The following is a 27167-nucleotide window of genomic DNA, read 5'->3' on the forward strand; positions in this document are numbered from 1 at the left end:
ATATAAATGAGTATAATTTGGATTACGTGTGAATGACATTTGTATGTGATTCTGTTAGCTAGTGCTATCTCGCTCCTTCATTTAAATTATTATCCGCATTCGTGAAACTTTCGTACAAGATATATACATGCATTCTGTACCATGTAGTGTGTCTTGCGTTTTCTAAGTTTTCGAAAGAACCTGGAAGAGCGGCAATAGCTTTGCCACCACTTATTACCAATTCGCCTGAGGATTCGTTTTTTTCAAACATACGAGTCGATCTACTCTTCCTCTCAAAACATTCTCGTATGTAATAGATATCTTTGAAATTTTCATGCTGAATAAGGTAACACTTATGACAATCGGCAGACTCCGTATATGAAAATTACAAGGACTCGTAAACTGACTTGTAGCTTTGAAAAACGGGCTCCAGAGCTACCAACAAACAGAAGCGAGTGCATCCAATCGTGCCTCTTGCGATTCGGGTATTTTTATTTCCTCGTAGAATACATATTCAACAGTGTCGACGAGCTGCCCGTTCAAATGACAAAACTTCATCTCTGAGCGCGCTTCGGACTGACTCTTGACTCTGCCTTATCGCTTCATATCGAAAGACAGCGTGTCGTGGGCCAGGAGGTCAAAACCACATGCCTTATCTTTATGAGAGAAAAAAAATATTTTTATCTGCGTTATTTGTAGTCTCCTTCCGAAGTTCTCGTCAATTAGTCGTAATTTACCCTTGTAGTTATCATCTAGTGAAGAAGACGGGAGAATGTCGAGAGAGCTTAAAGAGTCCATTATAACCCTGTTTTGAAAAGGTGGCATCCTGATTTGACTCTCTTAATTAAGCCCCCACTCAATATGCTGGTATGCCCAAACCACTGGCTTGAACCACCCCTTACTGAATCGGCAAAAAAGGTTTTTGTGCCATGGAAAACCAATTTACGTTTCAATGGGAGTCATGTTCTTTTGAAGGCATTACTGTTTGTGAAACCGATGCATATTGATCTCAGTGCTGATATTGATCATTGATGATAAGGGATCATATCAATAAAACTCGAGAGATTAAGTGCAGAACAGATAGTATTCGATTGTTTCTTGCTCAACTTCTTGCAAGTTCATTTTCATTAAATGAAGAACACCATGTATTTTTCCACTGTTCTCTCGTAGTGACGGAAAAAGGGCTTGTAAGTGATGGGGCCGAACCACCCTTTCTCAATGAGTTAATGTCATTACTGAGATTGTGTGTTGAGCAAAACTTTATCCAGTTCAACAATGATTACTACAAACAAGTGGAAGGCTTAGCAATTGGAGTCTCCTTTATCACCACAACTTGCTGACCTTTACATGGAAGAATTAGAAGGAAAAATATTCAGCCGTCCCTCATTTTTTACAAAGAACATTCACTGTTCCGTTACGTCGACGATATCTTTGCAATATGGACAGGCACTGAAAGACAATTAGACAACTTAATGAATTCTCCCTTCTCCTTCCTCCCCATCTCTCTCACCCACCCCTTCCCCCACACGAATGGTATATATATAAGTGAACGGCAACTTGGCTAATTTGTACCTGATGATGACGACTAAGCGTTGAAACTATTAGTACCAAAATAAATAACAGTGAAAAAATGTATCCCGTTCTTCATTGAATGCAGAACAGATAAATTTAACATGTTATCTTTCCCACGAACGATAAGGGATCATAATGAAGTAACGTTTGTCCGACCGCGCTAGGGTAGTCTGGTGCGTAATCAACCCCTGCCAGACACCCTAACGGTGGCTCGCAGTGTACTAAATGAACATAAACAAACATATAGGCTAGATAAATGGGACAACGACAGTAAAACAATACAGTGATACACGCCGTGACAAATCAGGGCGATTGATTTAAAGACGAAGGTCTTCCGGTTAACCTCCCGCGCTGCTCTAACTCTTCAAACGCACAGATTCGCGGGCAACCCACCAATTTCTTCAGGTCGGAAGGCCTGGTGAAGGAATCTGGTGACCGGACAGAGAGATCCCCTAACGTGGGAGTATGCTCAGAAGACCCTAGCCTCGAGAAACAGCATGTTACGTTAACTCTTTCATCGCCTTACTTTCCCCGCCGAATATGAGGACAGATTTCACGCGGCGATGATTATTCGATTCGACCGGGATTCGAACCTGGATCAATTCATGGGCTTCGAGGGCCGAGCCGAAAATACATTCTGAATGTTCCATAAAGATTTGACGCGTTGTTATTGCATGAAATAAATGTATCCTGTGAGGCAAGTAACAGATTTCTTTATAAATACTCATATGCATCGCACTCTTCCGCACTTTCTTGATCTATGAGATGCTTTCATTTCGGCCTCAATCGCTCCTCGACACTCGGGACAACAACGATTTGCACCAAATGTTGATTAAGTAGGAAAATCTTGTCGCACAATCGGAAAATATTCTAGTCCTTTCAGAGGTGGATCAAAATTAGCGGCTGCAATTTCAATCGATATACTGCTAGATTTCAACGAGAATCTCGTTGTAATTAGGCGATTGTCCTGGTGGCAACGGTCAAGTCTGGTCGACGGTCACTCTTACAATGCACATACACACAAGAAGAACAGATGTGAGACAAAAAGCTCTTATATACAATGACACTTAAAGATTACCAACCGCACCTTTACCATCACACATGGCCTAGGTTCACACCATACCTACAACGCTCCACCCATCGCCGCACTCCGTCCATAATCACGCAATCTTCAAGTTCATATACCGTTTAAAATCACGCTTGATCTAAGACATTATAAAAGAATCTAAACTTTTAAAATATTTTTTTCATTTTTAAAGCGAAATATCTCATTTTTAAACAGCTCAACAACTCTTCGGTGCTTTTTTAAAAACAGAATGGCGTCGTGTCAACCTTTTAAAATAGTTATCTGAAAGATTTTGAACAACCGATCGACAATGCCTGGCTTTTCGGCATCATAAATTTTTTAAATGAATACATCATATTAATGCGCATATATATGTGCTTATATAACTGCTTCGTGATACATATTCCTAGATGAAGAGTCATAGTTGCAGTTTCTCATTCTCATGCTAGACGGGGAAAGGTGTTCGTCACGTGTCCGACAAGCACTCTGACCGCAATACCGCTGACGCTAATGATTGATGTACCCACATCACCTCAACAGCGTATTAAAACGTCTCATTCGATCACGCGCGATGGAGTGGATGAGCGATTTGCGAGTCACCGGGTGGGATGCCCTCGTGAATGCATTTCCCTCCGTGCATTTCCCAACACGCTCATTCACTTCCCGACTCCTCTTCTGCCTTCGCATGGAGTTCCAGACATTCCATCCACCATGGCGGACTCTGTATAAACTAAGCACGAGGATGTTTGTAGATAGCATTGGGGAAGGAACATCACAGAAAATTGCACAAAAAAATGATGTAGTAGTGTAATCAACTGCCGAAGTTTGAAAAACAAAGTAAAAGATGCCTTTTACCATTTGATCCAAAGTACCGAAACCGATGCACCGAGAGGTGGTTATCGCAAGAACATCGCACACGAGATTTTTCCAAAATACTTTGTAATTTATTATATAAGCGGCAGATAAAACAGGACTGAAGCAGGACTGTTCATAGTTGTTAAGGATATTTATGAAAGCAGAGCTGAATCCTTCCCAATTAGTATGATAAGAAAGCGTTTGGTTTAGGTCCTAGGTCAAGAAGAGTCTATATTTGTGCCTAACATAGACCTCTCGATTCCGAAAATCATCAATTTTATAACTAGAAAGAGAGGTCGCTAGTTTGAATTCCCTCCATATATTCGGTACAGCTACAGTTTTGCGGCAAGAGGTAAGGACAAGGTGTCATGCGAGTCACTGATTCGCGTTTTTACGTCATATTCGTTAAACCAGTTAGTATTAAAACGTAACAGGGGAAATAATATACTTGATCTAATGGCAGCAAATTTATCGGAAGACGTCCTGGATATAGCAACTCTTAATGGACTTAATGACCACAGGATAGTGCAAGCATAATTAAATATGATTACGGAGACAAATCGGAAACTCATGGTTTATCATCGGACACAGTAAGTCTTTCATCGTAGGTTCACAGGGAAGCGTTATCGGTCCGCTATTGTTCCTTTACATTATACCTGCATGACATAACCTTTACGCTATATATTAATGACATCAGTGCTCAGGTTTCCAGTAAACTTCGTTTCTTCGTTCACGATGCAGTGATATACGAGACATCGCAGTTAAAAAGATAGGGAATCATTATCTAATGACCTAAAGACGACCCAAAAGTGGCGCGAGACATGGGAGCTAGAATTAAATTTGAATTGTGCATAAATAGGCAGGATGTTTCTCTAGCAGGAATGTGGAAATGTACAGTATTATTACCCCCATTGCACTACGGTAGGAGAGATCAAGTCAATAAAATTAGAGAGATTAAGTGTAGAGCTGATGGATTTAAGATGTCATTTTTCCCGCGAACGATAAGGGATCAGAATAAGGATACGTATCAGGTCGCGCTGTGGTGGAATAGCAGCATTTTGTGTAGACTGGTGAGTAGATTGTTTACCAGCATGTAATGTACCCTACCACACACCCTAACAGTGGCTTGCATGTTTACCATTTATGTACGAGGGCGTATTGAAATGGAAGGTCTCCTATTTTTTCATGGAAAATCAAATTTATTCTCAACTTTGCGTACATCGTTGGAAAGGTTGAGCATTTAGCTATTTTGCTACATAGTCGCCTTGGCGATCAATTACTTTTTGCATTCTTGTCACCAGCTGCTTAATACTGGCGTGGTTCCTTTCTCCCGCCGCGTCGCGAAGCCAACTGACGACTGCTTCTCCGATATAAATTCATCGCCATTTAGTGGAAGTGTACGGTGTGAAGTGTATGGACATCAAAAACGTGCGGAAGTGGTGCAGGTAGTTTTTTGATGGCCGGGAAAATGTCCACGATGAGCAGCGGTTGAGGCGGTTGGGTTTGCCGGAATCAACGGTGGCTTCGATTAACGAGATTGTGCGGAATAACCGGAGAATTATCCTTCGTGAGATAGAGGAAGGCCTTAATGAAGAGAGTGGCTACTTCTTCGTGCAGAATATTGTGTCGGAAGTCCTCGGTTACAACAAAGTGTCTCACCAAAGGAGTGTGTTTGCATCATGACATTGCGCGTCCACATGTGTCACATCAAACAACCACCCTACTCAATGAATCCGGCTGGGATATCATCGACCACCCTCCTTACAGCCCGGACGGTGCCCCCAGCGGCTACCACTTGTTTTCCGCTATCAAAAAGCACCTTGGAAGACAGAAATTCAAGTCAGATGAGGAAGTGCAACAAAGTCGTCTAATTTTGAACTTGTCCTTTCTCTTTATCTAAAACAGCATAATATATGTTTTATTTATATTTATTCTCATACCATACTTGTCCCACTAACTTTCCACTAGGTTCAGCAATGCTTGCAACCCCTTGGCTGACTGGCAAACTGAAGCTTGATCATCCGCAAACCTGCTTTATGAATTCTCCCCAGACTTACATTCCTTTCTCTAGTCTTTCCCATACTTCTTTTTACATTTCTTCCACCTTTACATTGAAAAGCATGGGCAATGATGAAAACTCCTATCTTACTTACTTACTTACTCCTCTTCCTAAAAATGCCCTTCCTGACTCTCCATCCCCCACTCGTACCTGAGCAGTCTGAGATATGCACAGATTGCAGATAAGTCTCCCATCCCTCCAATGTACTCATGTTTTCAGAAATATATTAATTATTCTACCCAATTAACTCTATCAAACACATTTTCGAAATATACGAAACAGACAAATACATTCTAATTATATTCTATGTTCCTCTCTAACACATTACTGCAATGGCATCTCGAGTACCTCTCCCCTTCATGAACCCAAACTGATCATCCCCTAAGTAAGCATTTTCTCTGCTCTCCATCCTCTTATTGATGATCCTTAGAACCTCTTTAGCTGCGTGCGATATAAAACTTATTGTCCAGTAGTCCCTATATATGTCTGCCTTTCCCTTTTTTTAGAAGTGGAGCTAATACTGATCTAACGAAGAGTTCCGGTTAAGTTCTTCCCAAATAAATGCTACGAATTAGTCTATAAAACTCTTCCTCCCACGTTTCGCTTAATCTTTACATGGGACTGTTTTCTACCCCAAACCCTTATTTGATTTTAATTTCTTAAATACCATTTATATCGCGCCATTAAGTATACCTGGGCTTAGGCGATCCTCATTTACGTTCTATTCACTTCATATGCCTAATCTTGTTGGCCTAGTGTCTTTCCCATATATTTCCTTTTTAAATTCCTTCCATCTCTCTTGAGTCTTCTTTGGCCCAATAATTATTTTCCTGACTTATCATTTATTTTTTTACACGGATTTTGCATTCTTACCTCCTGACAGTGCTTTCACCATTTCTTTGTAAACTTTCCATATCCCCGCACTGAATCTTCGACAACTCTTCTTTCGCCATCTTTCGATTAGTTTCCCGCCTCAGATCTTTATACCACCCTGTTTGTATTCTTCTGCCGAAGTCCGTGTTGTTAATCTTTCGTTTCTTTCTCTCGTCTAACTTTCTAAGCATCGTGTCAGTAATTCATGGTTTCCTGGTCATTTTCCTGTTTAAACCTTCTATAGTTTCTGACCCTTTTTTTGTTATGTTTCCATGTTTCTTATCTAGCGCCCAGTTCCCTTTCCTCACACAATTTCCTTTTTGTAGATATTTAATTACCCTGCAAGCCACCGCTACGATGTGCGGCAGGGAGTGAATACAGACCAGACTAATTTTGAACCGATTATTTTTACCCCTACCGCGGTCGGACAACGTTATTCTGATCCCCTAACGTTCGTGAAAAAAATGACATTTTAAATCTATCTGTTCTACACTTAATCTCTCTTATTTTATTTACGTGATCTCTCCTAGCGTAGCACGATGTGGGTAATAATTCATTTTCGCATAAAACATCACTGCTACAGATACCTCCTTCCAATTTATACAAGAACTTCAATCTGTAATTTAACCTTCGCCTAATGGAGTGATTCCCACCCTAGCTGCTCTAATATTTTGGATATGCTTCTAAGTTTATCATAACAACGTTTTACAAATCTAACTCCTCCATTGCGATTCGGCAATTTGGCAATCAATCCAACTTCATGAAGATCTCATATGCTAGCAGCATATTCCAAATGAGGCCTAACCAGTGAAAGATAACATTTCTCTTTGATTTTTTCATCATATTTACCTAATACTCTTCTAATAAATCCTATTTTTTTGTTAATTGTTGACGCGGTTAATGCTTCATCATAGTCCATGTTCTCAACCGTCTCCTTTGTTTTATCCTCTTGAATCTGACATTACAGTTCATTAGTGCTGAATTATGATTGCAATCCACATCCGCTCCCTGAAAACTATGCGAATCAATCACGCGGTTTCTAAATCGGTGAATGTTTATTGCTAAGTCTAGTTTATATATTTTTTAATAATTGGGCATTTACCAGGTGTACCTACGCCTACTGTGGTGTTTAAACTAAGTGTTCATCCTGATTGGCCCCTGCCTCCTGCCGAGGTCTATCGCCTCCTCCCCGCGGTCGTTTCTTGTCCCTAATCTGTAGTCCCCTACAAGAGTAGCATTCCACAAGGGCCATTACTCTTCCTAATTCACTTAAACGATCTACCAAATAATTTACATTCCCAAGTAAGACTCTTTGCTGATGATTGAATTATATACAGACGGGCAGAACACGTAAATGACCGCGTAATACTACAAAATGACATCGATCGCCTTGGTGACTGGGTTACAAATAATAACATGGGCATTGATGTTAGTAAGCGTAAGCATATAAATTTTTCAAATAAAAAGAATGCCAAAAAAGGAATTTAAACCCTCTTTGGAGAAAGAATCCCATGTAGCAGTCAATGCAAATATTTAGGCATTTACTTAACTAGGGATCTTGGGTATGGAGTCCAAGTAGATAATGTGACACGGAAGGCTTGTAAAGTATTGCATTGGGTAACGAGAAATTTAAAAGGAAATAGAATAGCCACAAAAGAAAAAGCATATGAGGTAGTGTTTATCCCTATCCTAGAATACTCCTCCATAGTATGGGATCCATATGAGGTGGGACATATTAAAAAGATAGAAAAAGTTCAAAGAAAGGCAGCAAGATACCTGTATGTACTCGGAAAGTACAAAAGAGCAGATGGAGTCACAGAAATGTTGGATATACTGAAATGGGAGAGTTTGAAAAATAGAAGAAAAAGGAGCAGGTTAGACGCGATTGAATTAGAATTGTTCAAAAATGACGAAGCGTGGGAAGATTTATGGAAAGATATAAAAACCAAACTTAAACGGGAAAAACGACCTCTGTTTTTAAATAAAAATAAGAACCCAAAAAACAAATAAGAAAAAATGCTCTTTTTTAAACAGAACTATCGTTGATTGGATCCAGCTGCCTGGAGGTTTACTTGAGCCCTTTCCATCCAATTTTAGGAGTTTTAAGATTAAGTCTGGAGCAGCCACTGGGTGATAAACTTCATTGATTAGTGATTATTAAACAATTATACAACTTGTACTTTTTAAAATATTGTTCTGTGTATGATGTGGACGGCGTGAGAAGTTGTATTGCAAAAGTTGATGTGTTAAAGGTGCGTGATTTTGAACGGTGTATGAAATTGATGAGTGCGTGACTATGGACGGAGAGCGGCGATGGACGGAGCAAGGTTGTAGGCAAGTTTTGAATGTGATGGTAAAGGTTCGGTTGGTGTCTCAATCTTGAAGTGCCATTGTATACTATGAGAGCATTTTGTCTCATATCTGTTCTTCTTATGTATGTATGTATGTGCATTGTAAGAGTGACCATTGACCAGACTTGACCGTTGCCACCAGGATAATTGCCTAATTTCGACGAGATGTATATCGCATAATAATGATCTCTTTTCTGGATACCTGGTAAAAATGAAACCACATGGAGTATTTACGAAGGCTGGCCAGAAAGTAACTTACGTTTCGGCCTAAAGTGGCGGTAGTTGGGGCTAGAACCACCATCTTGGTGTCTAAATGTCCCTACACTCAGTACGCATTCTGCCGTGGTAGTGTGCAGACTTATTCTTCATATAAATCTACATAATACCTCGCAAGCCGCCGCTAGAGCGTGTGGTGGAGGGTGCTAGGTGATAACCCGTAAAAGAGAACAAAACCACATGGAAAATAAACACATCCACGCAAACCTATACCCACAGAGGCGTATACATTCATTCTTGCAAAAACCCTTTAACTTACACACATGCAAAAACATATACTATCATCTAACAAATAATTGCACCTTAGTATGTAGTACAAATTTATCCAATAACGAGCAAGCTAGAATTTGAAAAGTAAGAATGCGAAATTCCACTACCACATGGACATGTAACTTGCAATGGTCTCCTCTCACGAGGACACAGGTAGGGAATGTGACCCAACGCAGCAGATAGCGGGAAGGTCCCCCCACAGAGAGAGAGATACGATGGATGGAAAGGGAAACTTAAAAACATAGAAAGCAGAGCAAGCAATACTGTAACAAGCACTACATTATCTAAAGGAATTCTAATTAGATCATGCGGAAGGGTTTTGACCACAAAACACACGAGGTTAGTGAAAGTGCAAGCAATTGAGTAGAAATAATTATTAATTATTCCCTAGACGCTGAGGATGGTGAGTGAAATTTTTGTAATCTACAGTAAATTTTATATTATCCCACAGTTGCAATCCCCTAGTGTCCGTGGGGGAGAAGGAGTCCTTGAGTCTGCTAGTTCTGGCATTTCTCTCCTGAATTTTATTGATATAATCCTAGCGAGCAATGTACATGCTGTATGTAGGAGTGCGGATAATTTGCGAGACCTCGGTGCTGAAACGTGCGGATCTGAATTTATTTAGTAATTTCAACCTAGCATTGAATCGTCTCTCTTCTAATGATTCCCACCCCAACTCCAGAAGCATTGCAGTGACGCTTTTCGTTTTATGGCAAGAATTTTTAACGAAACGGGCGGCCCGGCGTTGAACCTTCTCAATTTCCCGAATGAGGCCTTTTTCACTCGGATCCAATAAACTACATCCATATTTAAATGAGGCCTTACAAGAATGTGGTAACAACGTTCCTTGACCTTCGAGTCACTTTTGCTTACAATGCGTCTAATAAATCCCAATTTTTTATATGCTTGACCGCAGACTTTACGTATGTGAGTCCCCCAAGTTAAGTCTTTCGTGAATGTGACACCTAAGTATTTTACCGTATCAACTACTGCTAGGTCACCTCCAGCTAATTTGTAAGCAAATCCCGTTGTTCTTTTAAAGAAATTTACCACTGAACATTTATTATAATTTAGAGTCAATCCCCAGTTAGAACACCATTTAGTAATGCAATCTAAATCCTGCGCTAGAATAAAACGATCCTCATCCCCAGATATCTCCCGATAGATCACCGTGTCATCCGCGAACATCCTAATTTTGCTTTTTTACTTCGCGGTCCAAATCTTTAACAAAAATGAAGAAAGGCAACTGTCCGATTACACTTTCCTGAGGTACCCCCGAGGTCACTCGTACGCTGTCGGAACTAGCGCCGTCAAGGACTACCATCTGTTCCCGCTCTGAAAGAATATTTTCAAGCCAATTTACTGCGCCCTTGTTTACACCAGCAAACTTCAATTTATGAACTGGTTTACCATGGGTAACCTCATCAAATGCCTTTCGAAAGTCCAAAATGATTGCATCCACTTGCCCATCACTTTCACCCGATAAAAGTGAGTCATGTTTGAATGATCCTTACTGGGTCTCGCACGAGCGGGTTTTCCTGAATCCGTGTTGATTGTCACTTAAAAAGTTAATGTTATCAAGGTAGAACTGACAATTATGTGCTCCAAAATTTGGCAACATATAGAAGTGATAGAAATGGGTCTGTTATTACTGGGGTCATCCCTGTTACACTTTTAAAAATAGGCGTTGTTTACGGGCTTTTCCTGTTTTTAGGGACGTTGCACTCGCTGAGGGAATTGTTAAATATAAATTCGAGGTAGGGGGCAATGTTAGGAGCCTTATCACCCTAGCCGTTATATTTTCAAGACCTGGGGATTTGTTAGATTTAATCTCTTTGAGCAATTTGACAATTCCTTGTTCGTCTGCTGTTATATTTGCCATGTTTCATCGTTCATTCATTGTTTCTTGAAAATACGCGGTGGCAATATCGTTCGTGAAAAAACTTTGGAAGAATATTAGCTTTACCCTCACTGTCAGCATGAATGATATTGCTACGATCCTTTAAGGAAGCCACGGTTTGCTTTCACTTCCCTGACATATGACCATAAAGCTTTAGGGTCAGAGTCTAGATACTCGCAAAGCGCTTTACGTTTCAAGTTTTGTAAGGCACTGCGTAATTGTGTTTTGGTTTCAATTTCAGAGGATTTATACTTGTCCAGTAACTGTTTAATCTCCGAGGATGATGAGTCCACGCCTGCTTTCTTTACATTGTAACATTCTCTGCTTTCGAAAGACTTTTCAAACGCCTTTATTGTACCACCTGGGGTCGCGATTTTCTTTAACGTACTCCAGAGGGATGAAATTTGTGATGCCTTTTTGCATAATATTGACAAATTCAGTCCAAGTTTCTTCCACGGTGGCATGACTTAAGCGCGTTTTGAACTCGTGTAGTGAAGAGTTTAATTGACTGGCAAAAGTTTCTAAGTCTGCTTTATGGTAATTATAAATTTTTATTTTTGGTTTGACAATCTTTTTTATTTCTACGTCCAAGTTGACATTAACTGATTCATGGTCACTCAAGCCCTCGTCTGTTGATACACTCATGATACGTTCCGGCATGTTCGTACGATATACCTGTAGTTCCAATATGTTCTTTCCACGGGTGGGCATGCATATTGCTTGATGGAGGGAGTTTCTTTGAACCAATTTTATTTAGAAATTACAAGATTAGCGATCGTGGGTGCGAGAGTTAACACTATTGCTGTCCCAAACGATACCAGGGAGTCACCACCAATTATGTTGATACTGTGATTATTTTTTCGGGTCAATTTGTATATTTGTTCATTGAGGGTATGGAGTGTTTTCAAATCTGAGTCTGGAGGTCTATAGAAAGAGAATAAATTAATGTCGGATTGATTAGATCACAGTAAGGTGCACCTTCTATGTTATTGTTTTTAAAAACACATCGTCTGCGTTCAAAAATAATTTTGACTGCCCCGAAAACTTCTCCTCCAGGTCTTGTACTTCTATCTTGTCGGTAAACTGTGGAATCTATTGGGAAAATTTCTTGGTCTTTTATATCATCACACAACCAACTGTCGGTGTCTAATACCTAATAATACCTAATAATGCCTAATAATAAACAGAATAACTTTGGATTATGTGCTCGAGATCCTCTGTTTTATGTTTGAGGCTTCTACAATTTAGTACAAGAATAGATAGTTCATTTTTATTTTGAATGACACACGGATTTATGTCTGACTGTAATTTATTGCGCGTTTGTGGAGAAGTCAAATGCAAAAGTCAATGTGATCCGTTTCTTTTAAATGGTTAATAATAATTTTATCTGCGCAAGTCAGTTCTGCTTTGCTCCCTGAGAACTGTTGACGTAAGCCCTGCAATAAGAAATCCCGCGAGTTGTGAAGTGCGATCAGTAGGGAGTCGTTTTTACTGGAAAAAACTAAAAGCTAATTGAAATTAATAGGCAGCTTTGTGGATAGTTGGGAAACAGAATAATGATTGAAGACGGAGTGAAGTAGTGATGCAGTTAGTTTAAAAATGGCCTCAGCACCATTGTTCACGACAACGATCGCAGTGGTCGACCTAGCCTTGTGACAGATGAACTGACGGAGAAAATTTAGGAAAAAATTCGCGAAAATCGTCGATTTACGATTATGGATCTTTCGCTAGACGAGACTTGAAACACAGCCCTTCGACAGTAACGCAGAATTGCATGCTGGTGTAAACAATTGGTTAAAATGTAGGGCGGCACATTCCTTCAGCGACGGAATTGAAAAGCTAGTGTGTTGTTAAGATAAATGCCTCAATTTGGATAGTAAATACGTAGAAAAATAGTTTAAGAAAAGGCCTTTCCAATTTATATAATAAAACTTTGTCTTGTCGCTAGGTTCATATTTTATTTCAAAACGTAAGTTACTTTGTGGACTGGATTCGCTGACAACTCACGGGATTTTACTATTGCAGCGCTCATTTTAATAGTTCCCACGGAGGAAGGTAGAAGAACCATAGTCTTCACAATACTACAGTAGGAAGCGTACTGAGTGTAGGGACGTTTAGACACCAAGATTGTGTCTAAATGCCTCTAAACGGGCTCTAGCCCTACCCAACGCCACGCAAGACCGAAACGTAAGTTACTTTCTGGACGGTTTTTAGTGATGAGGATGACCACAAACGATTGTCAGGACAAAAATAAAAGAGAATGTAATGTAGAGAAGCAGGATAAAATACAGTGTTAAATCCAGAATTTGTAAAATACAAAAAATATAAGGGTAAAATTGATCGTCGGCCAAGTATGGGAAAAATTTTGAAAATGATTGATGAAAATAAAATTCTATAAGCGAGCGAAACAAGTAAGAATCGCTCCAAACAGAGAAGGTATCTAAACTCAAAGCGAACGCCTCGGTCTGGAATGACCTTTCCCTCCTCCCGGCAGTGGTTCTCCTCCGGGCCGAAGGTCGGGCCCTTCGCCGCCCTTCTAAGACGACACTTCGGAAGCGATTAGGTCATTCACGAGAATGTCATATATTCCACCAGTGTCAAGTCCGAAACGTTTCCTTTGGGCCACTTCATTTCAAGTATGGTACCCTGCGAGGCAACTTTAAGGTGTTTGGCGGGGGCCGATTCAATACCAGGAACTCACCATAAAAAATTACGATGTTCCCTGCTCTTAATTTGATAAATATATAAAATTATTCAATTGATGTACAAAACGATAGCTACGGCAATCTGAGCGTGAAATACATCTCTACGCAAAGAGACGCGCTGCTAATAATAATGACAGTATAATAAGTTTAGATGAACTAATGACAACATGCCAAGGCACCTAGAAGGAAAATAGAAAAAGATTTCTTCCCTCTAGCTCGGTCGTTTACAATTATTCTGATACATTCGTGGGAAAAATGACATCTTAAAAATATCTTTTCTGCATTTAATCTCTTTAATTTTATTTATATGATCTCGCCTACTGTAGTAAGATGGGGGTAATGAAGTTAATCAGTCAAAACTACTGTAGTACGATGGGGGTAATGCAGTTAATCAGTCAAAACGCATAAAAAACAAATGTAGCTCCTCTTATTCGGCAGTCAATCCAACTTCATGAGGATCCCGCACTTATACGAGTGACTTGTACAAGTGGCTTTGATAAATGTGGCCAAGTTAGCGAAAGATAACATTACCCTTAACATTTTCGTCAAATTTTCTCAATTAGTCACTATCGTGATGCCTCGCCATCGAACTAAGAATTCTATGTTCCATGACCTTGCATGGTACGGATGTGAGGGAGATAGGTCTGTATAACTCGTTTCCTCCCTCCCACTACTTTTGAGCATAGATGTGTTACGTTTGCCATTTTCCGGTCATTGTGAACCTTGTGACATAATAGGGACTTGTTAAATATGATATCTAGACACCACGTTATTCCCGACGCTGGTTGCGACGTGGTATTTCATCAGGTCCGCAGGCTTTTTTTTGGGTTACCGCCTCTCTTCCCAATTACTATCCCCAGAAATTCTTATTGTATTGGGAGCAAATCCTTCTCTCTCAACATCCCACACCCTCTCCTACACATTCTTCTCCTTCCCGCCACCTCATCATTCTCATTTCTTCCACCGAAGAAGGTTAAATCAACTCTAGCGTGAAATTCCTTTCGTTGTTGATTATTTGTCGATTATTTAATTTTTTTGCTATTCAGTTTACCCACAAAATCTGTTAACTAAAATAAATTTCTCAAACGAAAATGATAGAGAGTGGGATATATAAAGTAATCATCATTTAAAGCCATTAAAAAAATTAGTTAATCCACTCTTTATGGTAGGTTTTGAATGTTCACAGACCGAATACGGCTGCATTTCCTTGCTTCACTTAATGACACATCCTGAAACTCTCACTTTAACAAACCTTTCTTCATTTCCACATAAGTTCTTCCTCCCTCCATTCCGTCCAGCACTCCTATCCTGTTTCTGCCACTTCCTCGTTTGCCTAACGTTCTCTCTTCTGTCACTTATCTCCAGCATCTCGTTGCCAATAAAACTGCTCTTGCATCCATCTTTCCTCCTTCTTTATGATTTCTCCCAACAATTCTCTCCTCTCCTACACTATGCCTAGCACTTCCACGTTTGTTTTCCTTTCGGTCCACTTCACCTTATCCATCCTTCTCCACACCCGCATATCAAAGGCATCCAATCGACGCCTATCCTCCTGCTTCAATGATCATGTTTCCACGCCATACATAACCACCATCCACATCAAAGTTTTGACGAGGCTTTTCTTGACATCCTTACACAACGTCCCTGTCATCGATTTTCTCCTCGTGACAGTTTCTTTGCCTAGTGCAATTCTTCTTACAATATGTCCACTACTATGACCATTTTGATCCAGAACACTTCCAAGATAGGTAAACTGTTCCGCCTGTTCTTGTATTATTACCTTGATTTTCCTTTTTCTCGAAAAACTCATTACCCGTACATAAATTACAGATTCAGGTGTGATGTGATGGAACCGTTCGATAATAATATAGACGGAAACTCTCGCAAAATAACTCTTTATTAAGTGAAAACTTTTTAGTGTAGTTTTCTTCTCGTCACCCTTGTCTTGGTTACATTGATTCTTATCTCCTACCAATCACCGACTTAATAAAATCAATTAATTTTAATTTGATTATGCAATGAGCAATGACTGTAACCCCTTGGCTGAATGGGCACCATAGCTTATATGAGGGCGATTCAAAAATTAAGGTCTCCTATTTTTAATGTAAAATCAAAAAATTATTCTCAACTTTGAGTACATCGTAGGAAAAGCTGAGCATTTAGCTATATTTCTACATAGTCGCCTTGACGATCAATCAATTTTTGCATCCTTGTAAGCAGCTTTTTAATACCGGCGTCGTACCTTTCTCCCGCCGTGTAACGAAGCCAAATGACGACTGCTTCTTGCACTTCCTCGTCTGAATTGAATTTCTGTCTTCCAAACTGCTTTTTGAAAGCGGAAAACAAGTGGTAGTCGCTGGGGGCAACGTCTGGGCTGTATGGAGGGTGGTCGATGATATCCCAGCCGGATTCATTGAGTAGGCTGGCTGTTTGATGAAACACATGTGGACGCGCAATGTCATGATGCAAACACACTCCTTTGGTGAGACACCTTGTTGTAACCGAGGACCTCCGACACAATATTCTGCACGAAGAAGTAGCCACTCTCTCCATTAAGGTCTTCCTCTATCTCACGAAGGATAATTCTCCGGTTATTGCGCACCATCTCGTCAATCGAAGCCACCGTTGATTCCGGCAAACCCAACCGCCTCGACCGCTGCTCATCGTGGACGTTTTCCCGGCCATCAAAAAACTACCTGCACCACTTCCGCACGTTTTTGATGCCAATACACTTCTCACTGTACACTTCCACTGGATGGCGATGAATTTATATCGGAGAAGCAGTCGTCAGTTGGCTTCGCGACGCGGCGGGAGAAAGGTCCGACGCCGGTATTAAAAAGCTGGTGACAAGGATGCAAAAAGTGATTGATCGTCAAGGCAACTTTGTAAAAAATAGCTAAATGCTCAACCTTTCCAACGATATATGCAAAGTTTAGAATAAATTTGATTTTTTATGAAAAAATAGGAGACCTTACTTCTCGAATAGCCCTCGTATCATCCCACTGATTTCACTGCAAAAGGAAAATTAATTAAATTTACGATTCCCCACCAAATTTCATTCATATATCCAGGTTTCCACTTGTCACTCTTACCATTTCCTCCACATACGTAAAATCACGGGTGATAATGGACACCCCTGTCTCACTCATCTTACTAACACTGCCCATTCCGAATCTCCATTCGCCATTCACACTTGTACAGTCTGAGACATACACAGGTAGCGATTACGTCTCGAAATTTAAGAACCAAAAAAATGCAATCTTATTGTATTCTCCATTGAATTAATGGCCGACTTGGATCGCGTGCAGCGTGGAGGAGCTAGAATTGCAAAACTTTGTTATGATAAATATCAAAAATATTAGAGCAACTAGGCTGGGAATTACTCACGGAAGGAAGGTTAAATAACAGATCAAATTTATTGCATAAATTGGAAGGGCTGCTATTAAGCAGTGATGTGGAAAATGTATTATTATCCCCATCTTATTACGGTAGGAGAGATCATGTCAAAACAATTAGAGAGATTATGTGTAGAACGGATAAATTTGAGATGTTATTTTTTCCACGAACGATATGCGATCAGAATAACGTTGTCCGACTGACCGCGGTAGGGGTAAAAATTAGTCTGGTATGTATATTCACGCCCTGCCACACACCATAGCGGTGGCTTGAATGGGAATAAAAATAATTAATATTCTATATGTTCCTCTTTATTAGTAACCTCATTACTGCTATGACATTACACGCGCTTACCCCCTTTCCGAACGCAAACTGATAAACTCCTATGTAATCATTTGTTCTCCTTTCATTGTTGATCCTATAAACCACTTCAGCGGCGAGCGGAATCAAAAGTATTGTTCTGTAATACTCTCATATTGTAGCCTTCACTTTTTTTTGGAAATGAAACTAATCTGACGAAGTGTACCGTCCAAATGCCACCCTCGACAATTCTACTACGAATTAGTCCATACAAATCCTTCCTTCCATGATTTCCTAAAGCTATGTGTAATACCGCGGGAATGTCGTCTACCTTATACGACTTCAATACAATTGAGATTTATGTAGAACCTTATTTTAACTAATTTTTGTCGAGATGCTTCACAGTTTAACGAAATATCAGTCACTGCTAAAGGGCCACTTTAGCGACATTTTCAAAACAACTTAGCTTGCCATGCCGCAAGGCGCGCTCTGGGATGAAAAGGCGAATCCCGACTCACCGAAGGAGTAGTACTGGTTACAGGAGGGTCGACTCTTGGGGTGTGTTCGGTCACTCACTGGCGGTGGTCAGACCTGACCGGCGAGGGGCGACGGTGTTCACGGGGCGACGGTAGTTCCCTCACTGGTTAGAAAGCGAGCGAGTCTCCGGTGACTGCGCCGTGGGAAACAGCAGCACGACACCGTTGAACAAGTTCGAAGGCGAAAGGCCTCTTTCACGGGAGGGAGGGCAGTGGTCAACAGTCATCGCTGCTGTCCGCTGAGAGGGTGATGCTGTAAGCTCTGCATTGTAGGCGATGGCGCCAAGCGATCGACACGGAGCACCCAACCCGTTGCAATCCGCCGGCGCACAGGTTGGGGATTGCCAGGCCTAACGTGCGCGAGGCACACGTAATTTTAGTATCTCGTGGTGATTGCCACTGACTCCTCCCCCTCCGCCGCTATTAAGTCCAAATATTAGAGTGAGTTCATGAGTAGCTGTCCGACATCCATATCCCACGCAATCATCGCAATTGGATATTTATTTTACGCCTACTTCCTCAGATGCATACTCTATTAATTTAGTATCTCCTACAGAATTAACTCAATATAAGTTCCTATATCTATTTATCCATCTTCATAGTTTGAAAATCCTTAATACTTATCCGGCTAAAAGTTCTGATAACAGATCTGAGAAGGTATGAAAACTTAACAGAAATGCTCAAAGTTATCCGATCGTAAATTAGGGTAAATATTTATGTGTAGCGTGTATCTAAACATTAACTCGATGTTCACATCGAGCTAATGTTTTTTTCGTAATCGAACGATACATATTAAATGTAAATTATGATGCAGTTTTCACAATTAAAAAATAAATGCCTTTTTTTCTATTGAGAATGAATAGGTAAAGAAAGTACTGTAGAATCACACATCCGTATTTAAATGTGAAAAGTTCGTGGAGAAGTGGGAAGCTGTAATCAAACGAGTCTGCTTTCGGAGCGACGGTGCCCTTGCGTCATCGGATCTCGGAGTTTTCCCGCTCCGCGCTCCACGTCATGCGTGCGAGGCACGTCTCTGCGATGGATCCGGGAAAGGGGGGGGGGCGGAAGGGGAATTGGTGACATGAGTGAAAAATCGAGTGGCACACACGCTACTATGACGTCACGCGGCGTTTCCTCCGCTCGTTAACGTTGGCACTCCATGGCTCCACAAAGTATGGCACACCCTGCATCAAAACCTGGTTGCGTGGAGTTCAATAATTTCAATCGAAATATGTGAAAAAAAGTGACACTTTTGCGAATTTTCGGGTACAACCCAATATATTAAAGGACGATTAAATTATTCAATATTCAATATTAAAGCCATTATCAATGAGTTGGTTAAGTTGTTAACACTGTATGCATCAGAGTAGATGAGAACTTGTCCTGATGGAGATGACATAACTTAAAAGTATAAGTGTAAAAAGTTATTGGAAACTGGTTAATCATACATTATTCAGCAGCTATTCGACGCAGAAATAAAAATATGAGATACATAGGGTAAATAGTACACTATGCTTTTAAAATTGTGTATATTTGTTTGAGGATAGTTTTCAATGCCTCGAGACATGCCATGGTTATATTGGGTTCTCAATGTGAGTGGTTCCTTCCGTTTGGCCGGTCATTACTCCTGTGAAGTAAATTCACACTTTGGCAGTCTATTATTGCCGGGGATTGGGAGAGCGGTTGCTTTCTCTTAGCTATGTATGCATCGCACCGTTCGACTGAACCCGGGGGCGCCACCCGAAAAGGACCCTCTTCTGGGCAGCCCTGACCGCGGCTGAGGTCGGACATTCCATCGCCCTACTCACGCCTGCATAGGTGCGGATAGGTCTAAAGGAGAAGTCCTTGGAAGTCAAACTACGTCACACCGGACTAATGATTACGTTCCCCATTTGCGAACGGGAAAGATTAGTTAAAACTGTGGTATTCCTAAAACACATGTTGCACGGCTCTTAAAGTTGCTAGTTGGGGCAAGAGGATAATGATGGGTTTGAGACTTTTGAAATGTGGATTTGAAGAAAAATGGAAAGGACAATGTTTGTATAGAACGTATCGGTAACAAATATTTTCCTAATATGTGCGTGAAGTGCTGAATTCAGACCGTCTATAAGTGTGCGCATGATCTCAGATCGTAATGGCATTGATAAGATGACAGTGAACACACCATTATCACTGAAAATTTGGCGATGCGAAAGATCTGCACTAAACTCGTCCCGAAGATCTTTGGACCAAGAGCAGAGTCGGGTATCTGCTTGCGAAGACCTTCTGCGACGACACCGTGACGATTCCCCAACCCTCTAACAGTCCCGCCTAGGCACCGGTAGACTATTTCCTAATCCCAAAAGTTAAATCCTCTCTAAAAGGACACCCTAAGTGCCGTCAAAGAAGCTTGCACGCGTACCCTTAAGGACCTTCCGGAATCAGCCTACCAGGGAGCCTTGGAGTCGTGGGAAAGCCGCAAGGGCAAAAGCGTGTCGACCCTCAAGGGATGTACTTTGAAATATTTTGAGGCATTTTTCACATACTTGAAATAAATCCGTTTTTCCAAAATTTTCCCGATACTTTTTATACAAACCATGTATAAAATGAACTGTAAGATTGGAAAATATGAAATAAATAGGAAAACAAACGAAGGAGTTCTATAAATGGTAAAAGAGGAATATAGATGGTTTTTGGGAGGAATTGAAAAAAAGACAGAAGGAGTGGATTACCTGGAGATTATCTTGAGTGGCAATGGAATGTTGATAAGACTGTGATATATATATATAAGTATTAGGCAAGGCTCGGGGAGGAGGGGAACATTGGCATGTTGGATGGAATGAAGAGAGGCAGAAGTGTGAGCGTAGTTGAACAATGCTTCATTGTATTGTAAGGTTTTAGACTATTATTATAATAATTTTGTTAGATGAGGCTTAGAAGTTCAGCAATAGTTAGTCCATCCTTAATTAATTAAAAAGATATGTATAGTGTATCTGGAATATTATTATTGGAATGACGTATCACACACTCACGCAACGAAGAAGAAATTAAAGGCATATTCACGTTGCATTAATTGGAATCGGATCTCTCTTTTGATGATCTCAAAAATGTACTACTAGTTTTAATGTACATTTTATGGTTGGAGACGTTACATAAGACGAATAAACGGTAAAAGCGGCAGTTTTAAAATGTCATCTGTCCAAAAAATGATAAGGAATCGCAATATCTACTAACTGCGGTGCTGGGATTCCATATGTTAATCCTTAGCAGCCTCCAAGTTTGAAGGCGTTATTTTCTGTTCTCTTTTTTTCATCGAAACCCTTATCAGCGGCTCATCTCGCATGCGTGGAGAAGTATTTAAAACAATACCGTGGTCCATGTAAAGCAGCTGGAAAACGTTTCCATCGCATGAATCATGCTAAAAATTTAGCAACATACATACAAACCCAGTAATACTAGTTTGGAAATTCGTTCCGACTTTCTCATTTGGCCGCGAGTTATATTTCGGGAGGGTAGGGATAATGAATATGACGTAGTCCTGCAACGTGGAATGCCAAACATACGCCGATGAGCGCATCTCCTTGCCTTTGCTTTCCCCCTTGACCGTCTCCTCTCCCGCTATCGGAGACATCGGGTCAAAGAAGTGGGCGGGGGCGAGGCGCAGACAAGGGCACCTGCACCACCCTCGGCGAGAACGCACCGCTCCAAATGCCGTCGGACACTGGTACACGTAGCAGTCGCTTTGTGGAGTAGTCGACGTGGAAAGATCGAAACGTTTTCAATTTCGGGATCTAAATAAAGTGACGCAAACGCTTCTCGGTCTCAACCGCGGAAATCGATGATCGATTACTTAATGACCCGCGGAAAATGGCTGGATTCCAGGATGGAAGAACAACTCTCTTGAAGAAGGAGTTTAACTAGATTTTCTCGTTTATACCGCCGCCAGGAAAGTTGAAATCGAGGCGTGAGCATTGGCATTGAAAAAAATCAGCTTATTGCGATGCAAACAAAAACTTTCAAACAAGTATCATAATTGAATGTTCAACACTACGTGTATAGTGAAATCTGGCTGTTTTCGCTAACCTTATACGGGAACTTCAGATGGTTGTTTCAATTTCACGTACAAAATGAAAGTCCGTAAACGAATCGTCTCAATCCGATAACCAGCGAAACCCTTCCAAAATGGAAACCGGATGATTATATTGGGTTAAAGTGACTATTTATCACAGATAATTTATCGATGCCGAGGTATGATTGGTGGTCAAATGGTTGCATGGGGTATAATCTATGCCGGGCGAGCACAATCGATGTTGCAAAAAATGTTGGCAAAGTACGGATGAGTTTTGCAAACACTTACGTCTCATCCACCATAGTACGACGGGGTTAGTAAGATGTAACTTTTGAAATATCGTCCATCGCAAAAGAAACCTGTTTCCCATTTATGTGAGAGTTTTAACCAACCCACAGTTCGTGAGTTCCAATTCCAAGCTTATTTCTTCCAATAATATAGATAATCTCAGCGTATTGCAATAACGTATTACAAATCCAACCCATCTTCGCTGCATGCGATATAATTCGGCGTTCTAACCCACTTCTGAGTATTCCATATATTCAACAACAACTTCGATATCTTTGACGCAGCAGGAATTCGCGATGAAATTAATCTTTATTGTACTCCTGAAAAACTTAAAGAAAAACAACCAATGAAACTTGGCTCACGACCTGGGCATCGATGCATTAGCACCTTCATCATATGAAAAATGTTATTTGAACAAACTTTTATCCAAATAGTTATATATATATATATATATATATATATATATATATATATATATATATATATATATATTGAAGTAAGTCTCTCGGATGTGAATAATAATTTAAATGGAGAAGCGAGATAGCAATAGCGAACAAATGCACACATTCATCGTGTGAGTGTCATTTGTATGTTTCTCTGTTTTTGTTCGCCAGCACTATCTCGTTTCTCCTTTTAATATATATATATATATATATATATATATATATAGTATATATATATATATATATATATATATATATATATATATATATATATATATATAGTATATATATATAAATATACACACACACACATACATACACACAAAAGTAGATTTTAAAAACATTGAAACACAAAGGAAGGACTCTCACATATGTAGTTTTGACGTATCGACGGCACGACCATCGTAATCCTGATGACGACGGTCGTGCCGTGGAAACGTCAAAACTACATATGTGGGTGTCCTTTCTTTGTGTTTCAATGTTTTTAAAATCTACAGCTATGTTTTTATATATTTGTGCGTCTCCGAAGAGAGTTCCATTTCGATGATATATTGTATTTCGATGATACATACACGCACACGAGGAAGAAGGTACTCAGAGCTGAAGAGGGACCTGGTGTAGAGTAGGATGTTGTGTTTTGCTAGGGGTTTTGTCCATCCAAAAACCTACCTTAACCGGTAGATTACCTAATAATAATAATACACGCACACACACACATGCATACACGCACACTCAAACACACACACGAACCTCTTATAGTGTATCAGGGCCGTCCTTTCAAAAGAAGATCAAGAAATTAATCAACACTTATTTCACTCGAACACAATAATTATACGCGCAGTTTGGAATCGATTAACTAATTTCGCACCAGCTCTGTGTCGCATATGGGTCACCTGCTAATGTTATTCTAGGAGAAAGGCAAGGAAGGTCGGCGGCACCCACTCCGGTTGCGGTGTCCGTGGGTGTGGGGGAGGGGACTCACTGTGGTCGCAGGGCTGTCTCTCCTCGCCCCGACAGACGCGTGCCCGCCCGCGCCTCTACTCGATCGGCGATTGCCTCTCTCTCTCCCGCACGACCGACCGCCTCTTCTTCCTCCCAATCTCTCACTGCTGCCTGGTGATCTTTGACTCCACGATCTTGGGCTCTCTCCCACTCGCAATCTTCACTCTTGCGTCCTTCCCGTCCCGCACCTATTTTTTATAGAGGTTCACCTCGAGCCTGAGATAAACAAGTGCGCCTTATCCGTCGGGAGACTGATGCGACGAGAAGAGGGGAATCGTGTGCGGAGGATTCAAGGGATCTCGTGACCTCCCGTTGGGCATCGACGCTTCTCTCTTCTCCCGATGCAATCGGAAATCAATTGTTGACCCAGCCAAAGGCAGATGACTTCTTAGGAGATCATCGCCGGAAGAATGTACGTAGATATCTGACTGGAGAGAATGCGTAGGCATGATCCTCATCTACTGCTTTGGACGATTAAAAAACCCAGTTGTTGGTGACAATCGTGATTCTATTCGACATGCCAAATATTCGCGTATTTGTTTTAATGGCACTTGGCCTTATTACCCCTGGCTTTTGCATGAAAAGTTTAATTAAATGTGGAAAACCAATGCATTTCTCTGCCGCATTAAATATTACAATTTTCTGCCTATCATTACCAACGCAGGGAGGCATAAAAAAAATTCAACACGAAGTCTGAACAAAAATTATTCCAGAATTGATTTCATATTGCGCGCCAATAGAGCTTCGAGGCGCTGTTGGTAATTGAAGAATCTTGCTTACCATCTCAGCTACAAACCTAAGGCTGTTTATTTTATTTACGTATGTTATTTATATATACCCTGCAAGCCACCACCAGAGTGTGTAGCAGGGGGTGAATACACACCAGAATAATTTTACCCGAACATGACCCTACCGCGGTCGAACAATGTTATTATGATCCCCTATCGTTAGTGGAAAAAATGACATCTTAAATCTATTTGTTCTACACTTAATATCTCAAATTGTGTTGACATGATCTATCCTACCGTAGAAAGATGGGGCCAATAATGCATTTTCAACATCATTGCTAAAGAGACGTCCTTACAATGCATACAAGAGCTTCAATCTGAAATTTTAACCTTCTCTCCGTGAGTGATTCCCAGCCTAGATCCTCAAATATTTTTGATACGCTACTAAGTTTATCATAACAACGTTTTACAAATCTAGGGACCTGTACGCTGCAAACAATCCAATTCGGCAATTAATCCAACTTCGTGAGGATCCCATATACTAGCAGCATATTCTAAATGAGGCCTAACCAACGAAAGATAACATTTCTCTTTGCCATAGTTGCAGGGAAATGAGTTTTTCCTGCATTCAGCGATGTTGAGAAATGAGTCAATGGGAAAAACGAAAGCAGTGGGTTTTTTTTAATTTTGTGCGAAGTTTGGGAAAAACATGCACGCTGTTTGAGTTTTCAAATGTTGCATGAGGTTTTCGGAGATGAATGTTTGCTGAGTCTTTCGCGGTGCCAAGAGAGATTCATAGAAGGTTTGTTGGGCTCTTCATCCGAAGACAATCCTCCCTCTGGAAGGTCGTCAACCTCGACGGATCACACGCTCTCGGGTCATCCAAGTGAAACACCCTTGTGCGGTCAAATTGTCATTTTACCACCCGTGAAATGGTCGAGGAATGCAAATGTTTTTTACCTTTGGTTCTTGCCGATTCGCCATTTTGCTCCGAAATTTATTTCGAGGCTGAACGCAAAAACATAATTTAGTTGAAAATTATCAGGAATTAATTGAAATTGGAAATGTCAATGAAAACATTTCAAAAGGAATCTCACCCGGTACGAGACTTGAGTTTTTAAGGGTACTACAAGAATACGAAGACTCAATCATCACAGTGTAAGTCACAAAATTCTCCTACAAAAGGTCGTCAGATGAGATCAAATGTTAAAGTCATGCTCACGGTTTTCTTAGACTTGAAATATGTTGTCTTCTATGAATCTCTGCCATTCATTGAAAGGATTTATCGCTTTCGATACCTTCCAACTCTGAGAAAACTGCGAGGGGCTGTGAGGTGGAGAAGATGTGAACCTCAGCAAAGTGGGGGGGGGGTTGTTGTTGCATGGCGACAACGAATCCTTTCATTCGACATTATTGCTCAAGTAAAAGCAAGACGGTCATTCCCCCCAAGCCATGGCCAAGTACCCGATCTGACCCCTCCTGTTTCCAAAGATCGAGTGCCCGATGAAAGGACAGAGACTTGGCGCGATTGAGGGGAGAAAAGAAATATCGCCATTGGAGCCAACCAGCATTTCAGGAGTGGTGTTATCTGCATGCTGCTGGCAAAGGAAATGGCACTGGGAAAATTATATAATTTGCCAGGGGGAGAATTTTGAAGGGGGAAATGGCGTAAACAATTGTATCAATTGAACGCATGAATAACGTCATAACGATTTAAATACACGTACAAAAAATAATACCGGAACAAACTTAGACATTGTTCAGGTCTATATGACACCAAGCAATCATTGAGAGGAAGGCATACGATCAATTAGAGGATACACAAAGTCTGTCCCAAAAGTAGCCGGACAGAGTCGATTCAAAAATATTAATTGCCAGAATCGGAAAAATTCTGGCGGGGCATTGTCTAAAAAATGTGGATCCTCACTCACATAGTCGAGAAGCTCTTGACAGATCCGCGTGCGAGTTTCATTTTATACGTCCGAGAACACTTGCGATACCAAATTCCCACACATTTTTCTCATGCCTATTTTGTCGGTCACAAATCGATGTACATTCACTTTTAAGGATGCCAAGTCAATCAGAAACCATGCCAACACTTAAACTTCGATTCCTGTCCAACTAAGCCTTTACTCTCGCAAGAAGTTCGTCACGTTTTGAGGTCGAAGGGTGTCCGTGAACGTTTCGGCGTCTTCAGCATCTTCTCTACCCTCCTCCCGAAACAACTTGTGCCTCTCTAAAACACCCGATCTATCGATATGGCGTTATCACCATAGGCTGCCTTGAGCATGTCATGGGTCTCTCTCCCGGTTTTGCACAGCTTCACGTGAAGTTTGATGGCGTAGCGCTGCTCCAATAACTTGTTCATGACGAAGCGAAATGAGGTCACGTAATAGATGTTTCGCCTACGAGTGATCTGTACTCCGGAATGTTTGGGTGCCGACTGCCACCGGCCTCCTAGCCTTTCCTGAAACTCCCCTCCCTCGAACCCAGCGAGAGAAACCGCCGCCCGTCCGTCCA

The 27167-nt window shown here is 40.9% G+C and overlaps 1 protein-coding gene across 3 annotated transcripts in view; it reads right to left on the bottom strand.

Annotated features, from left to right (window-relative positions):
* LOC139693314 (cytochrome b5-related protein-like) overlaps positions 1-24034 on the bottom strand; it is a 40864-nt gene extending 16830 nt beyond the window's left edge. The window contains exon 1 of one of the 3 annotated variants that reach the window (XM_071591427.1): positions 23900-24034. The gene's annotated coding sequence lies outside the window, so the exon portion shown is untranslated. Of the gene's footprint in view, positions 1-18120; positions 18248-23667; positions 23734-23899 lie in introns of those variants that run through there. The other 2 variants (XM_071591428.1, XM_071591429.1) reach the window with 2 other exon arrangements.
* Between the last annotated feature and the right edge of the window lie 3133 nt (positions 24035-27167).

The sequence above is a fragment of the Hetaerina americana genome, unplaced genomic scaffold, assembly GCF_022747635.1.
Source record: "Hetaerina americana unplaced genomic scaffold, ioHetAmer1.1.p SCAF_46, whole genome shotgun sequence".
Lineage (NCBI taxonomy): Eukaryota > Metazoa > Arthropoda > Insecta > Odonata > Calopterygidae > Hetaerina > Hetaerina americana.